Raw genomic sequence first — 19,425 nt, forward strand, 5'->3', positions numbered from 1 at the left:
ATAAGTTTGGGAAAGCAGGGCCCTGTACAACTCCAGGGATTCCATTAACATAGAGACTAAATTAGACTATCATATAAAAGGCACCACCTGGAATCATAGTACACAGCATGCCCTGCCATTTATGGTATTTCTGACAGTAATTATACTGTCTGTGAAAGTAATAAAGTCTGCTAAGAATCTCTTGGCATTCAGAGCACCCACCCACCTGGATCAGCAGTCTGAACTCCACTTCGCAGAGACTATAGTGAAGTGAGGACCTCCTTGCTCCATGCCCAGGCATATCTCCAGCATTTGGAGCACCTGCTCACATGGATTAGCAGCCTGAATCTCCCCACCCTTCCTGTGCAGAGATTGTGGTGCAGCAGGACCCTCTATGCTCCACGCCCAGGAAGATCTCCAGACATCTGGAACACCCATTATTCTGGAACAGGAGTTTAGGCTGCCCCTCCCTCATGCAGAGACTTGAAGCCAGAGATTTCCCCAGCTCCATGCCTATGCCCACTTCTGAAAACTTGGTGGCCACTCACTGGATCTCCTTCTTGGTGCTGGTGCTTGTGCCTGCCATCAGGGAACCTGTAGGCAGGCCTGCCTAATCTGCCCCTGCCTATCTTCATCTTCTCCTACAGGGTTTATCAGGGAGCTCAGGCCACTGTTCACTTCACGGATCAGCCCATTGCCTGAGGCTGGCTCTCAACAGAGTCTCCCAGTAAACAAAGATCCAGTATATACTCATCCACATTGGCCATAGCCAGTTCTTATCTGTAAGCGCCATCTACTGGCCTATAGATCAAACTGCACAGTCCAATATAAAACCTGCAGACAGAAGTGCATAGGACTGTAGAAGCAAAGCCAAAAGACTCTACCCAACACTCTCTACAGTCACACCCCATAGGCAAAGAGGAAAAGGGAAAGAAAAAAAAGGAAAAAAAGACACATGAAAATAATTACATAAATTGGAAGTGCCAGTGTCTCGAGATGAGAAGGAACAAGGGCAAGAGTTCTGTCATCTTGAAAAACCTGAATATTGTGACACCACCAAAGAATCACATCAGCTCTGCAGCAAAGAAAATGAAAACTCAAAAATGAAGAAAATGTGAAGCATTGATTGCAAGAAAGCTTAATGAGATCCAAGACAGTTAAAAATCAACACAGAGAAACTTCTCAACAATTCAGGAAAAGAAGGAAGAGATATGCATCTTAAAAAGAAATGCATCAGAGCTTCTGGAATTGAAAAAACTCAGAGCTTGAACTGGTTCTTCAAACTAGCACATTCAGTCAAAATTTTTTTGAAAATTTTAAAACAATGAAACCTAAGACTTACTGGCATACCTGTGAGAGAAGGAGAAAAGGTAAACAAACTGGAAAACACACTTAAGGCAATAATTCAAGAAAATTTATTTTATCTTGCTATAGAGATAGACATCCAAACACAAGAAATTAAGAGAATACCTGTGATATACAATGCAAAACAAACATCACAAAGGCATATAGATACCAGACTGTCCAAGGTCAAAGCTAAAGAAAAAATCTTAAAGGCAGCTAGAGAAAATGGTCAGATCGCATACAAAGTGAACCCCATCAGACTAACAGTGGTCTTTTCAGCAGAAACCTGACAGCCAGAAGAGACTAGAGGCCTATTTTCAGTATCCCCAAGGAAATGAAATTCTAACCAAGAATTTCATTTCTCCCCAAAATAAGCTTCATAAGAGAAGGAGAAATAAAATCTTTTTCAGACAAGCGAATGCTAAGGGGATTCATTACCACTATGCCAGCCTCATAAGAGATTCTTAAGGGAGTTCTAAACATGGAAATGAAAGAAAGATACTTGCTACCACAAAAACAAATTTACGTACATAGTCCTATTATGGAAACAGAAAATAAAAAAAGATCAGGGGTCAACATTCTTATATCAGCCAAAACAGATTTTAAACCAAGAGTAAAAAAAGATAAAGAAATGTAATATATAATGATAAAGGATTCAATACAACAAGAAGACTTAACAATTCTAAATATATATGCACCAAATGTTGGATGACCCAGATTCATAAAACAAGTACTTTTAGACCTTCAAAAGTATTTACACAGCCACATAATAATAGTGTGGAATTTCAACATTCCACTGACAGAATTGGACAGATCATTGCGGCAGAAAACTGACAAGGAAACTCTGGACCTAAACACTTGCACAAATGGACCTAATAGACATCTAAAAAGTAGCAAACACACCTACATCAGGAAGTTAGAAAGACTTCAATTTAACAATCTAATAGTAGATCTAGAGCAATTTGAAAAACAAGAACAAAGTAACCCCAAAGCTAGCAGAAGAAAACAAATAACTATAATTGGAGCAAGACTGAACAAAATTGAAAGGCAAAAATTCATACAAAGGATCAAATAAAGCAAAAGTGGGTTCTCTGAAAGAATAAACAAGATCAATTAACCATTAGCTAGATTAACACAGAAAAAATGAGAGAAAACCCAAACATGCAGAATCAGAAATAATGACTGATCTCACAGAAATATAAAGGATCCTCAAAAACTATTATGAACACCTCTATCCACACAAATTAGAAAATCTAGAGGAAATGGACAAATTCCTGGAAACACACAACCTACAAAGACTGAATTGAAAAGAACTTGAAACCCCGAACATATCAACATTGACTTCAGAAATTAAATCAGTAATAAAAAACCTACCAAAAATAATAAAGCCCTTGACCAGACGGATTCACAGCCAAAATATACAAACATACAAAAAAGAGCTGGTAAGTATATTGCTGAAACTGTTCTAAAGAATTGTGAAGGAGGGACTCCACCCTAACTAATTCTGTGAAGCCAGAATCACCCTGCTAGCAAAATCTGGCAAAGACACAATACAAAAAGAAAACTATAGACCAATATTCATGATGAATATAGATACAAAAATCCTCAACAAAATACTAGCAAATAGAATCCAGCAGCACATCAAAAAGTTAATTCACCATAATGAAGTAGGCCTTATTTCTTGCATATGAAGTTGGTTCAACATAAGCAAATCAATAAATGTGATTCACCATATATAATAAAAACAAAAACCATACAATCATCCCAATAGATACATAAAATGTTTTCAACAAAAGCTAACATATTTTCATGATAATTCTCAACAAACTAAGCAATGAAGGAACATAACTCAAAATAATAACAGCCATCAATGACAAAACCTTAGTCAACATCATACTGAGTAGGAAAAGCTGGAAGATTTCCCCCTTGAGAACTGGAAGAAGACAAGGATGTCCTCTCTCATCATTCCTGTTCAACATAGCACTGTAAGTGATAGCAAGAGCAATCACGCATAAGAAAAAAAGCATCCAAATAAGAAAAGAAAAAGTCAAACTATTTCTCTTCACTGATGATATAATCCTATACCTAGAAAATCCTAAAGACTGCCAAAAGGCTTCTGGAACTGATAAACAACTTCAGTAAAGTTCCAGGATACAAAATCAACATACAAAAATCAGTAGCATTTCTATACACCAATAACATTCAAGCTGACAGCCAAATTAAGAATGCAATTATATTTATACTAGCCACCAAAAAATAATAAAATATCTAGAAATATACCTAACTAAATAGGATCTCTACAATGGGAATTTAAAAACATTGCTGAAAGAAATCAGAGATGATATAAACAAATGGAAAAATCTTCCACACTTACGAATTGGAAGAATTGATATTGCTAAAACGGCCATACTGCCCAAAGCAATCTACAAACTTAACAATATCCCTATTAAATAACATCAATTTTCAAATAATTAGAAATAACTATTCTAAAATTCATACAGAACCAAAAAAAGAGGTCAAATAGCCAATGCAATCCTACACAAAAAAAACAAACCCAGATTCATCACATAACCTGAATTTAAACTATATTGTACTATAAGCCTACAGTAACCAAAGCAACATAATACTGGTACAAAAACTAACATATAGACTAAAGGAAGAGAATAGAGAAACCAGAAATAAAGCCACACACATACAGCCATCTGATATTCAACAAAGCTGTCAAAAATAAACATTGAAAAAAGGATTCCCTGTCCAATAAATGGTACTGAGATAACTGCCTAGCCATATGCAAAAGAATGAAACTGGACCCCCACCTTTCACTATATACAAAAACTAATTAAGATTGATTAAATATTTAAATGGAAGACCTCAAACTGTAAAAATCCTAGAAGAAAACTTGGAAAATACTATTCTGGACATTGGACTTAGCAAAGAATTTATGATTAAGTCCTCAAAAGCAGTTGTACTGAAAACAAAAATTGACAAGTGGGATCTAATTAAACTAAACAGCTTATGCACAGCAAAAGAAACTATCAACAGAGAAGACAGACAACCTACAGAATGGGATAAAATATTTGCAAACATTGCATCTGACAAAGGTCTAATTTCCCGAATCCATAAGGAACTTAAACAATTCAACAAGCAAAAGATTAATAACCCTAATAAAAATGAGCAAAGGGCATGAACAGACATTTCTCAGAAGAAGACATGCAGATGACTGACATACATATGAATATCACTAATCATCAAAGAAATGGGAATCAAAACCACAATGAGTTACACTAGTCAGAATGGCTATTACTGAAAAGTCAAAAAATAACAGATGCTGGCAAGGTTGTGGAGAAAGGGAAATGCTTATATACCGTGGAAATATAAACTAGTGCATCCATTATGGAAAGCAGTTTGAAATTTTCTCAAAGAACTTAAAATAGAATTACCATTTGACCCACCAATCCCATTACTGGGTATATACCAAAAGGAAAATAAATCATTCTAGCAAAAAGACGCTTATACTTGTATGTTCACTGCAGCACTACTCACAATAGCAAATATACGGATCCAACCTAGGTGTCCATCAACAGTGGATTAGAAAATGAAAATATGGTGCATGGAATACTACATAGCTGTGAAAAAGAATGTAGTACCCACCTCAGCAGCACATATACTATTAATAACATTGGAAAAATGCAGAGAAGGTTAGCATGGCCCCTGTGTGAGGATGACATGCAAATTTGTAAAGCATTGCATATTTTTTATAACACAATTGGAAGTATGAACAGCAGAGTATACTAGTCTGAGGAAAAAAAGAATCTCAGAGCTTGATGACCAGTTCTTTGAAACAACTCAGACCAAAATAAAGAAAAAAGTATTTAAAAAAAGGAACAAAACCTATCCAGCCAAACCAAGTTTCATGAGTAAAGGAGAGATAAAATCCTTTTTAGACAAGAACATGGTAAGGCAATTTATTACCACCAAACTGGCCTCAGAAAAGGTGCTTAAGGGAGTGCTAAACATGATAACAGAAGACCATTACAGGCCACCACAAAAACACAATCAAGTACATAGACCATTGACACTATAAAGCAACTACACAGTCAAGTGTACACAACAGCCAGCTAACAGTATGATAACAGGATCAAATCCACCAATATCAATATTAACCTTGAATATAAATGAACCATACACCCCACTTAAAAGGCAGAGTGTCAAGTGAATAATGAAGGAAGACCCAACTGTATGATGTCTTCAAGAGATCCATCTTACATGCAAGGACACTCATAGGTTCAACATAAAGAGTTGGAGAAAAATCTGCCTAGCAAATGGAAAACAAAAAAGACAGCAGTCATTGCTAGTCTTATTTCAGACAAAACAGTCTTTAAACCAACAATGATCAAAAAGGACAAAGAAGGGCATTACATAATGATAAAGCATTCAACAAGAAGACTTAACTCTCTTAAATATATATGCACTCAACACTGGAGAACCCGGATTCACGAAACACATTCTTAGAGACTTGAGATACTTAGATAATCACACAATAATAGTAAGAGACTTCAACAACTCACTGATAGTATTAGACAGATTACTGAGGCAGAATATTAACAAAGATACTCGGGACATAAACTCAGCATTTCACCAAATGGACCTAATGGATATCTACAGAATACTCCACCTGACAACAACAGAATCTACACTCTTCTCATATGCACATGGCATATATTCTAACATCAATGACACACTCAGCCATGAAACAACTGTCAACAAATTCAAAAAAGATGAAATCATACTAACCACACTCTTGGACCACTGCACAGTAAAAATAACAATCAATACCAAGAAGATCTCTCAAAAGCATACAATAACATGGAAATTTAAAAATATGCTTCTGAGTGACTTTTGAATAAAGAATAGAAATAAGGCAGACATCAAGAAATTCTTTGGAACTAATGAAAACAAAGTTGCAACATACCAGACTCTCTGGAACACAGCTAAAGCAGTTTCAAGAAGAAATTTATAGTGCTAACACCCACATCAAAAAGTTAGAAAGATCTCAAATTAACAACCTAATGACACACCTTGAGGAACTACAAAAAAGAGCAAAACCAACCCCAAAGCTAGTGGAAGAAAATAAGTAACAAATATCAGTGCTGAACTGAATAAAATGGACATGAGGAAACCCATACAAAAGATCAATGAAACCAAACATAACAGTTCTTTGAAAGGACAAATAACATTAATAAACCACTAGCTGAACTAATAAAGAAAAAAGAAAAAAGATCCAAATAAAGACAATCAGAAATGACAAAGGGAACATCATCAGCCACCCACAAAACACAGAAAACCCTCAGAAACCATTGTAAATACCTGCAGACACACAAACAGGAAAACCTAGAGAAGAAATTGATAAATACTTGGAAACATAAAATCTCCCAAGATTGAACCAGAAAGAAACTAAAACCTTGAACAGATCAATAATGAGTTCCACAATTGAATCAATAATAAAAAACCTACCAACCAGATAAAGCCTTGGACCAGAAAGACTCTCAGTGGAATTCAACCAGACATATAAAGAAGCGCTGGTACCAATCCTACTAAAGTTATTCCCAAAAAACGAGAAGGAAGAACTCCTCTCCAACTCATTCTATGAGGCCAGCATATTGAGTCTCTAGCAGAGACACAGTGAAAATAGAAAACTTCAGGCCAACATTCCTGATGAACATAGATACACAAAATCCTCAACATAACACTAGCAAACACAATCCAGCGGCATATCAAAAAGCTAGTCTACCATGACCAAGTGGGCTTTATTCTTAAGATGCAAGGTTGGTTCAACATAAGCAAATCAATAAATGTGATTCATCACATATACAAAACTAAAAACAATAAAACACATGATCATCTCAATAGATGTAGAAAGAGCTTTAAGTAAAATTCAACATGCCTTCATGTTAAAAACCTTCAATAAAATAGGCAATGAAGGAACATAGCTCAAAATAATAACAGCAATCCATGACAAACCCACAGCCAACATCATATTTAATGGATAAAAGCTGGAAGCATTCTTTTGAGAACTGAAAAAAGACAAGGATGCCCACTCTCACCACTCCTATTCAGAATAGTACAGAGTGTCCTAGCCCAAGGAATCAGGCAAGATAAAGAAATAAAAGGCATCCAAATAAGAAGAGAGAAAGTCAAATTATCTCTTTTAGCAGACAACATGATACTATACCTAGAAAACCCTGTATTATCTGCCATAATGAAGACTCCAAAATCAAATGCAACAAAAACAAAAAGTGACAAGTGGAAACTAATTAAACTAAATCTTCTACACAGCAAAGGACACTATACAAGAAACCATGAAGACACATTAACACGTATGTTCATCACAGCACTGTTCAAAATAGCAAATATATGGAATCAACCTAGATATCCATTAACAGTGAACTAGATAAAGAAAATGTGATTAAGGGGACAAGATGGTGGATAGGAGATAGAGCTAATGTGCAGCTCCCACTTGGACAGACAGAATAGTGTGTGGAAACTCATACTGTGATCTTTTGCTCCAAGAACCACTGCAGGAAGGTACCGAATAAACGAAAATAATTCACAGATCCTTTGAAAGCAGCAGCATGCCACTGCAAATGCCACAAGACAAGCAAAAAACTGTGAGTTCCCAAAGTGTGAGAAAGGAAAAACTTGCTTCCAAACACACATACCCACTGGGGAATCTGAAAACACAGATCATGGGGAAGGATTTCGCCTGACTTAGAGCTGAAATAGATTTAAAGAGTTATGCAAAATACAAAATATAAAAGTAGAAGCAGCAGTGGGAAGTTCCTTGCAGGCACTCCCAGTCTCCAGGTCGTCCAGAGAAGCCATCCTTGACTACATCTCACAGGGTCCCTAGGGGAAGATAGCCAGAGGAATAGGGGAGAGGTCTCAGGGTGAAGGAAGCTTCCAACTGAAATTGGTAGTGGTTTTGACTGGGCATGATTTTCCTTTGTAGAGTCTGGGAGATGAGCAGGAGCTACCGCAAATACAAGTCCAGCAGCTGCTGCCAATGAAGTGGGCAGGCAGGGAGGGGTGAGGTCCAAAAGCCAGACTTGCTTTCTCAGTGGGGAAGCTCACAGCCTGGGGCAAGGTCTGAGCAGGGCACTGCAGGAGCAAGACTGGACTCATCAACCACATGGGAGCTGGGTGAGGCCTCTCGCTATTGGCTGTCCTCTATTTCCCTGGTGAACTATATTGACAAAGCAGAGGCAGCCAAGATCCCCTCTGGACCATAACCCCATCGGCCCAAAAACCACCCTCTCGCCCCCACAGTAGCCATGGCAAGCCCCACCTAAGGAGAGCCTGAGCCCAGACACACCTAACCTTCCCCCACCTGATGGTACTTCTCTATATACTCTCATAGTCAAACTCAAAAGATAAAAACTCTTGGGAGTTCTATGACCCCACCCACTGCCTTAGAAACTAAAATACTTACACTGACTAATTTAGGGCAAGCTTTGGTCCCCCTACTACTACCACACAGCTGGTGCTCTCTTGAAAGTGCCACCTCCTGGCTGAAGGCCAACCAACTCAGATCATTACAGCAACTCATGACAGAATAACCCTGATACCAGGAAGGAGAAGACAATACCTAATTCTAATGCCTGCAGCATCCTGGCTAACAGGGGTCCTGAGTGTGTCTGCATGACAGCTTCACTGCTAGCATAACCGACACTGAGAAAGCCAGCACACTAAAAATATCTACAACCAAGCACTCTAAGAGAATCTATTTCACTCCCCTGCAACCTCCACCGGAGCAGGTGCTGGTATCCATGGCTGGGGCACCTGAAGTTGGACCACATCACAGGACTTTGCAGACATTCCCCAGCACCAGCCTGGAGCCTGTTAGCCCCACTAGGTGGCTAGATCCAGAAGAGCAATAACAATCACTGCAGTCCAGCTCTCAGGAAGACTCATTCCTAGGGGAAGGGAAAGAGCACCACATGAAGGGATCACTCCATGAGACCAGAGAATCTGAACAGTAGGCCTTGTATTTCAGACTTTTCCACTGAAATACGCTACCCTACTGAGAAGAAACCAGAAAAGTAATTATGATAATATGACCAAACAGCATTCTATAACACTCCTCAAAAAGATCACACCAGCTCCCCATCAATGGATCCAAACCAAGAAGAAATCTCTGAATTGCAAGATGAAGAATTTAAGATGCTGATTATTAAGCTACTCAAAAAGATACCAGAGAAAAGTGAAAACCAACTTAAATTTTGAAAAAAAAATACAGGATATGGATAAAAAATTCTCCAGAGAAATATATATCATAAAGAAAAACTAATCACAACTTCTCGAAATGAAGGACAAACTTAGAGAAATACAAAATGTAGTGGAAAGTTACATCAATAGACTAAAACAAGTAGAAGAAAAAACTTCAAAGCTTGAAGATAAGGCATTCAAACTAACCCAAAGACAAAGAAAAAAGAATTTTAAGAAATGAACAAAGTCCCCAAGAATTTGTGATTATGTTAAATGGCCAAACTTTAGAATAATTGGTGTTCCTGAGGAAGAGGAAATCAAAAAGTTTGGAAAACTTATTTCAGGGAATAATTGAGGAAAAATTCCATGGCCTTGCTAGAAATCTAGACATCCAAATACAAGAAGCTCAAAGAACACCTGAGAAATTCATCGCAAAAAGATCATCACCTAAGTATGTAGTCATCAGGTTATCTATAGTCAAGACGAAAGAAAGAATCTCAAGAGCTGTGAGACAAAGGCATTAGATAACCTGTAAAGGAAACCCAATCAAATTAACATCAGATTTCTCACAAGAAACCTTGCAAGCCAGAAGAGATGGGTGTTCCATCTTTAGCCTAATGAAACAAAATAATTGTCAGCCAATAATTTTGTATTCAGCAAAACAAAACTTCATAAATAAAGGACAAAGTCTTTTACAGACAAACAAATACTGAGAGAATTTGCCACTACTAACCTGGCACTACAAGAAATGTTAAAAGGAGTTCTAAATCTTGAAACAAAATATCAAAAAACAAATAGAATATTTTTAAAGCATAAATGTTACAGAGCTTATACAACACTAACACAATAAAAAAAACAAGGTATTAGGCAACAACTAGCATGATGAATACAACAGTACCTCACATCTCAATATAACATTGAATGCAAATGCCCTAAATGCTCCACTTGAAAGATACAGAATGTCAGAATAGATAAAAATTTTCCAACCAACTATCTGCTGTCTCCAAGTGACTCACCTAACACATAAGGACTCAAAACTTAAGGTAAAGGAATGCAAAAAGATATTCCAGACAAATGGAAACCAAAAGTGACCAGGAGTAGTTATTATTATAACAGACAAAACAGACTTTAAAGAAACAACATCTCAAAAAGACAAAGAGGAACATTATACAATAATAAAAGGATTAGTCCAATGGGAAAATATCACCATACTAAATATATATATGTGCTTAATACTGGAGCTCACAAATTTATAAAACAATTACTACTAGACCCAAGAAATGATATAGATGGCAACACAATAATAGTGGGGGACTTCAATACTCCACTGACAGCCATAGACAGGTCATAAAGACAGAAAGCCAACAAAGAAATAAAGGACTTAAAACTATACCCTAGAACAAGTGGACTTAACAGATACTTTACAGAACATTCTACCCAACAACTGCAGAATATACATTCTTTTCATCAGCACATGGAACATTCTCCAAGATAGACAATATGATAGACCATAAAATGAATCTCAATAAATGTTAGAAAATCAAAATTATATCAAGTATCCTCTTAACCCCAAAAGGAACCCTGAAAACTATATAAATACATGGAAATTAAATAATCTGCCCTGGATTGATCTTTGGGTCAACAATCGAATGAATACAAAGGTTAAAAATTTATTTGAGCTGAACGATAATAGTTACCCAACTTATGAAAACCTCTGGAATACAGCAAAAGCACTGCTAAGAGGAAAGTTCATAGCATTAAATTTCTATGTTCAAAAGTCTGAAAGAGCACAAATAGACAATCTAAGGTCACACACACCTCAAGGAATTAGAGAAACAAGAACAAACCAAACTCAAACCCAGCAGAAGAAAAGAAATAACAAAGATCAGAGCAGAGATCAATGAAATCGAAACAAAAAAAGGTAAGTAAAACAAAAAGCTTGTTCTTTGAAAAGATAAACAAAATTGATAGACTATTAGTGAGATTAACCAATAAAAGAAGAGAGAAGATCCAAATAAGCTCAATTAGAAATGAAACAGAAGATACTACAACTGATAACACAAAAATACAAAAGATCATTCAACGTTACCATGAACACCTTTACACACACAAACTAGAAAATCTAGAGGTGATGGACAAATTACTGGAAATATACAACCCTCCTAGATTAAATCAGGAAGAAACAGAAACTCTGAAGAGACCAACAAGTAGCAAGATTGAAATGGTAATTTTAAAACTGCCAACAACTACAATAAAAAGTCCAGGACCAGGCAGATTCATACCTGAATTCTATCAGACATTCACAGAATTGGTACCAATCCTACTGAAATAATTCCAAAAGATAGAGAAAGAGGGAATTCTCCCTAAATTTAAAATGGCTGAAATGAAGCCAGTATTACCCTAATACCAAAACCAGGAAAGGACATAACAAACAGAAAACTACAGACCAATATTCCTGATGAACATATATGCAAAAATCCTTAACAAAATACTGGCTAACCAAATCCAACAGCATATCAAAAAGATAATCCACCACAATCAAGTGAGTTTTTTTTTTTTTAACCAGGGATGCAGGGATGGTTTACCACACACAAGTCAATAAATGTGATATATCACATAAACAGAATTAAAAACAAAAATCATATGACTATCTAAATAGATGCAGAAAAAGCATTGGACAATATCCAGCATCCCTTTATGATTATAACCCTCAGCAAAACTGGCATAGAAGGGACACACCTCAAGGTAATAGAAGCCATCTATGACAAACCCACAGCCAGCATAACACCGAATGGGGAAAAGTTGAAAGTATTCTCCCTGAGAACAGGAATAAGACAAGGATCCCCAGTTTTACAGCTTCTATTCAACATAGGACTGGAATACCTAGCCAGGGCAATCAGACAAGAGAAAGAAATAAAGGGCATCCAAATCACTAAAAAGGAAGTCAAACTGTCACTGTTCCCAGATGATATGACAGTATACCTAAAAAACCCTAAAGACTCATCCAAAAAGCTCCTAGATCTGATAAATGAATTCAGTAAAGTTTCAAGATACAAAATCAATGTATACAAATCAGTAGCACTGCTATACATCACCAACGGCCAAGCTGAGAAACAAATCAAGAATTCAATCCCTTTTACAACAGCTACAAAAAACATAAAATACTTAGGAATATACCTAGCCAATGATGTGAAAAATCTCTACAAGGAAAACTACAAACCACTGCTGAAAGAAGGCACCAATGACACAAACAAATGGAAACACATCTCATGCTCATGGATGGGTAGAATCAATATTGTGAAAATAATCATATTGCCAAAAGCAACCTACAGATTCAATACAATTCCCATAAAATTACCATAACTCTTCACAGAACTAGAAAAAACAATCCTAAAATTCATATGGAACCAAAAAGGTGCCCACATCGCCAAAGCAAGACTAAGCAAAAAGAAAATGAATGGAGACATCTCATTACCTGGCTTCAAACTATACTACAAGGCTATTATTACCAAAACAACATGGTACTGGTATAAAAATAGGCATGTAGACCAATGGAATAGAATAGAGAACCCAGAAATATGGCCAAATACTTACAGCCAACTGATATTTAACAAAGCAAACAGAAACATGAAGTGGGGATAGGACACACTTTTCAACAAATGGTGCTGTTTGGATAAGTGGCAAGCCACGTGTAGATTTTTATACAAAAGTCAACTCAAGATGAATCAAAGACTTAAATCTAAGACCTGAAACCATAATAGTTCTACAAGATAACATCATAAAAGCCCTTCTTGACAATGGCTTAGGCAAAGAGTTTATGACCAAGAACCCAAAAGCAAATACAACAAAAACAAAGATAAATAGATGGTATGTAATTAAACTAAAAAGCTTCTGCACAGCAAAAGAAATAAATCAGCAAATTAAACAGACACCCCAGAGAGTGAGAAAAAAATCTTCGAAAACTATGCATCCAACAAAAGACTAATATGCAGAATCTATAAGGAATTCAAACAAATCAGCAAGAAAAAACAAATAATCCCATCAAACAGTGGGCAAAGAACATGAATAGAAAATTCTCAAAGAAAGATATACAAATGGCCAAAAAACATGAAAAAGTGTTCATCACTAATGACCAGAGAAATCAAATTAAAGCCACAGTGAGATACCACCATCTTACTACTCCAAGAATAGCCATAATTTAAAAATTAAAAAAAAAAATAGGTGTTGGCATGGATGTGGTGAAAATGAAACACTTTTACACTGCTGCTGGGTATATAAATTTGTACAACCACTATGGAAAACAGTGTGGAGATTCTTTAAAGAACTAAAAGTAGAACTATCATTTGATCCATCACTCCCATTACTGGGTATCTACCCAGAAGAAAAGAAGTAATTACATGAAAAAGACACTTGCACACATGTTTATGGCAGCACAATTCACAACTGCAAAAATATGGAGCCAGCCTAAATGCCCATCAACCAACAAGCATATAAAGATGTGGTGAAGAGACAGAATGGAATACTATTCAGCCATAAAAGGAATAAAATAATGGCATTTTACAGCAACCTGGATGGAGTTGGAGACCATTATTCTAAGTGAAGTAACTCTCAGGATTGGAAAACCAAATATTGTATGTTCTCAAGTATAAGTGAGAGCTAAGCTATGAGGATGCAAAGGCATAAGAACGATATAATTGAGTCTGGGGACTCTGGGGGAAGTTTGAGAGAGGGGTGAGGGACAAAAGACTACACATTGGGTACAGTGTACACTGTTCAGGTGATGAGTGCACCAAAATCTCAGAATTACCACTAAAGAACTTATTTATGTAACCAAAAACCAACTGTTCCAAAAAAACTATTGAAATAAAAATAAGAAAAAAAAAGAAAAATGTGGTAAACATACACCCTGGGATACTATGCAGTCATTAAAAAGAATGAAATCATGTCCTTTGCAGCAACATGGATAGAGCTAGAGGCCATTACCCTAAGAGAATTCATACAGGAAAAGAAATTCAAGTACTACATATTATCACTTATAAGTGGAAGCTAAACACTGAGTAGCAACTGATTCTATGTAGCACAAAGCCAAAATGCAAAACTCGGCTTTGATTGGCAGTTTCTGAAAGATATGCAACAAATATGGGATCTAATCTGGATGGCTGCTGCTGTGCTTAGATGTCTTTTTGAACACTTAACAGTTACACTGAGACAATGACTTTTTTAAGGATTGGTACTATGTATTATTCCTTATGACACATATGTTGTCTGTCATTAATCCTTGAATCTTGCTGTATTGTCATGTAAACTGGTACAGGGACTGATGAAAATCTCTAACGAATAATCATAACACTCTTGGTGCCATGTTGTCCTAAGCTTGAATGTTTTTTTAGAAGGAAAAGATATCAAATGCCTGTTGCTACTACCTTTTAAATTGCTATTTTTTAAAAGAAGCATCAGTATGTGTTTTATGTTGATTTTTCTGATAGAGGGAAATGATAGTCAGTAGTTTCAGTTCTGATGGTATAAGAAAAACAAATAAAACATGTTTATAAAAGTTGTAAAAATAATGATGTAATTGTGTCTTTTGCAACAACATGGAAGCAGCTGGAGGCCATTATTCTAAGTGAATTAATGCAGAAACAGAAAACCAAATACTGTGTGTTCTCACTTATAAGTGGGAGCTAAACCTTGGGTACACACAGACATGAAGGTGGGAGCAATAGACACTAGAGAAAACTAGAGGAGAGAGAAAAGGAGTGGGAGGAGGGCTGAAAAACTACCTATTGGAAACTATGCTTACTACTTGAGTGACACAATCATCTGTACCCCAAACCTCAGCATCATAGGTAACATTTTTTACCCATGTAACAAACCTGCACATATACCCACTGAATCTAAAATATATAAGTTGAAATTTACACATAAAAAAAGAAAAAAATGAAATCTACTAGGCTGGAAAATTGCTATTAGCATCTGTCTAGACCCTGGACCATAGGGCAGAGATAATTGTCCAATTCAGTGAGTCTAAATTCTGGTGAACTATGGTAGCAGTGCCCAAACAGTTGTATGTAATGAACCAGGAAAAGTCCCACAAAAGTTTTAATGACTATACAGAAGATTGTAAAACTTTATTTTGACAAGCAATTATTTTCTTTCCAGATTATCATTAATCATCACCATAGTTCCCTAAAAGAAATTTATAAACACATTTTTCTTATCTCACCAAAATGTGAATAATATGGTTACAAATCAACTTTGGTTTATAAATGGGTATTTGGAAACCTCTGAACTAGAAAGTCAGGATTGAAAGATGAAAGAGGAACATATGAGACAGACCATTTTCATTTTTATCCTTTCCAGAGCCGTATCCTTCTTTCCCAAAGCCAAAGAATGCCCCTTAGACCTTTAAGGTAATTTTTAATAAGACTCTTCACACACATGACCCCTAAATCATATGAAAAGATTCACTTTGATGGCAGCTATCAGTACCAAACCTGCAGCAAGTCTCTTCAAGTGTATCATCACTGACACGGTTACATGGAAATGTGAACTGTAGCAGGTCAAGATTATCCTGAAGAGTCCAGGATCAGGAATGGCAGCTAACATGGCATTTTTCTAAAAAGCTCATGAGGGTGGAGCAAGGTGGTTGGGTAGAAGCCTACAGACCACCAAATTTTTAACAACTATCTGAACACAGAAAAGCACTATCACAAGAACCACAAATCAGGTGAACAATCCTACTCCCTGGTTTTAAATTCATATCCCTGAAAGAGACACTGAGGAGGACAGCAGAGACAGTCTTTAATCACTGATGCCACCCCTCCCACAGCCCTCAGCATCCACCATGTGACACAGAAATAGAATCTGTGTACTTTGGGAAGGGAGAGCACAGAAACTGGGGTATTTTACATTAAACCCAGTGCTTCCCTGTCACAGCAGAGAAAAAAGTCATGCCAGGTTCAGCCAGCACCTGCATGTGGAGAGAGGATTTGGACCAGCCATACCAAGGGGGAAAGCACCCCATCCCAGCAGTCAGAACTTGAGTTTCTCAGCAGCCTTATTACTGGGGGCTGAAGAGCTCTGCAATCCTAAGTAAGCTTAAAAGGCAGTCTAGGACACAAAGACTGTAATTCCTAGGCAACTCCTAAGCGGCGCTTAGAGCACATGGACTAGGGTGGCATGTAATCTAGGGAGACACCAGCTGGGACAGCTAAGGGAGTGCTTGCACCATCTCTCCCCCAACCCCAGACAGTGCAGCTCATAGCAATAAAAGTGACTCCTTTTTCCTAGTTAAGGAGAGTAGAATGAAAAGTAAAGAGGAATTTTTCTTGAATGTTGGATACCAGCTCAGCCACAATAGGATAGAGTACCGGGCAGAATTATGAGGCCTTCATTCCAGGCCTGAGCTTCCAAAAGACATTTCTAGACAAATTCTGGGCAAAATAGGAACTCAGTGCCTTGAAGAGAAGAGCCCAGTCCTGGCAGGATTCATCACCTACTGACTAAAGAGCTTTAGGTCCTGAATAAAATACAGCAATATCCAGGGAGTATGCAATGAGCCTTGGGCACTGACACATGATGACTTCAGGTATGACCCACCACATTTCCACCTGTGGTGACTATGGTAAAAGACAGCTTCTATTTGAAAAAAAAAAAAAAAAAAGCCAATGAAAAAGTAAAGAGGACTTTGTATTGCAATGTAGGTAACAGCTTGGCCAGTGGAGTAGAACAACAAGCAGTCCCTTGGGGTACCCAAGTCCAGGCCTGGACTACTGTAAATTTCTGGACCTGCCCTGGGCAAAAGGGGAACCCACTGTCCTAAAGGGTGAATCTCAGACATGGCAGCATTCACCACAAGCAGAATGAAGTGCCCTGGGCTTTAAGTGAACATTGGTGGTGGCCCGGCAGAACCTCCCATGGGCCAGTGGTGGTGGCGGCCACAGGGAGAGTCTCCTGTAAAAATAGGGCGGGGGAAAAGAGTTTGGAGGGAAGCAAGAAGAACTCTGTATTGTGGTTTGAGTGCCAGTTTAGCTTCAGCAGAATAAAATGTCAGGTAAATTGCTAAGGTCTTTGACTCTAATCAATCCCTGGCTCCCAAACAGCATCTCTGGACATGTCCAAGGCCAGGGAATCTTTCCACCCTGAAGAGAAAGGCCTTGGGGAAGACCCAGTGCTGTCCCGGCTTCAGGTCTGACCCAGCACAGTCCCAGTGGTGATGGCCACAGGGGTGTTTTCATCACCACCCCCCATCCAGTTCCAGGTGACTTGGCACAGAGAGAGAGGCTCAGTTTGTTTGGGAGAAAGTAAGGGAAAAGAAAAAGAGTCTTTGCTTGGTAATCCAGAGAATTCTTCCAGATCTTATTCAAGACCACCAAAGCAGTACTTCTACAAATCTGCAAAAACTATAGTATTGTTGGGTTTGGGGTCCAAGTCCCTTTGACTACGTGGAAAGCCCTCCCAAGAAAGATGGGCACAAAATAAATAAATAAATAAATAAATAAAATAAAATAAAATAAAAAACAGATTACAAAGACTACAATAAATACCTAACTCTTCAATGCCCAGGCACCAACCATCAAGACAATCCAGGAAAACATGACCTCACCAAATAAACTAAATAAAGCACCAAGGACCAATCCTGGAGAAACAGAGATATGTGACCTTTCAGACAGATAATTCAAAATAGGTGTTTTCATGGAAATCAAAGAAATTTAAGATAACACAAAGAAGGAATTCAGATTTCTATTAGGTAGATTTAACAAAGAGACTGAAATAATTTAAAAGAATCAAGCAAAAACTCTAGAGTTGAAAAATGCAATTGACACCCTGAAGAATGCATCAGAGTATCTTAATAGCAGATTGATCAAGCAGAAGAAAAAACTAGTGAGCTTGAAGACAGGCTACTTGAAAATACACAGAGAATACAAAAAAAAAAAGAATAAAAAACAATCTCAAAAGGGCCAGGATTTATCACCTGCTGACTAAAGAGCTTTGGGCCCTGAATAAAAAGCAGCAGTACCCAGGGAGTATGCCATTGGCCTTGGGCACTAAGACTTGCTGGCTCAGTTAATGTAAGAGTTATTGGCTTTAAAGAGGAGAAAGACAGAGAGATGCAGGTAGAAAATTTATTCAAAGGGATAATATCAGAGAACTTCCCAAACCTAGAGAAAGATATCAGTGTTCAACTACAAGAAGGTAATAGACATGAAGATTTAACCCAAAGGAAACCTGAAGTCATTTAAGAATCAAACTCCCAAAGGTCAAGTATAAAGAAAGGATCCTAAAAGTGGCAAGGGAAAACAAACAAATAACATACAATGGAGCTCTATTCAGCAGTAGACTTTTTAGTGGAAAATTGATAGGCAAAATTGAGAGGCATGACACATTTAAAATACTAAAGAAAAAACATTTTTATCCTAGAATAGTATACCTGGTGAAAATATCCTTTAATCATGAAGGAGAAATAAAGACCTTCTCAGGTAAACAAAAGCTGAGAGATTTCATCACTAGACTTGTCCTACAAGAAATGCTAAAGGAGCTCTTTAATCTGAAAGAAAAGGATGTTAATGAGCAAGAAGAAATCATCTGAAGGTACACAAGTCCCTAGAATATTAAGCCCACAGAAAAACATAGAATAGTATAACACTGTAATTATGGTGTGTAAACTAATCTTAAGCAGAAAGAATAAATGATTAACCCATCAAAAGTAATATCTACAGAAACTTTTCAAGACATAGTACAATAAGATATAAATAGAAAAACCGAAAGTTAAAAAGTAGGAGGATGAAGCTGACATGTACAGTTGCTATTAGTTTTATTTTTGCTTTTCTGTTTGTT

General features: G+C 37.2%; 1 pseudogene; it reads left to right on the top strand.

The window, feature by feature from the left end:
• Nucleotides 1-4,981: 4,981 nt before the first annotated feature.
• LOC112132831 (U6 spliceosomal RNA) lies at nt 4,982-5,079 on the top strand (annotated as a pseudogene).
• Nucleotides 5,080-19,425: the final 14,346 nt, after the last annotated feature.

This window comes from Pongo abelii, chromosome 2 (genome assembly GCF_028885655.2).
Source record: "Pongo abelii isolate AG06213 chromosome 2, NHGRI_mPonAbe1-v2.0_pri, whole genome shotgun sequence".
Classification (NCBI taxonomy): domain Eukaryota; kingdom Metazoa; phylum Chordata; class Mammalia; order Primates; family Hominidae; genus Pongo; species Pongo abelii.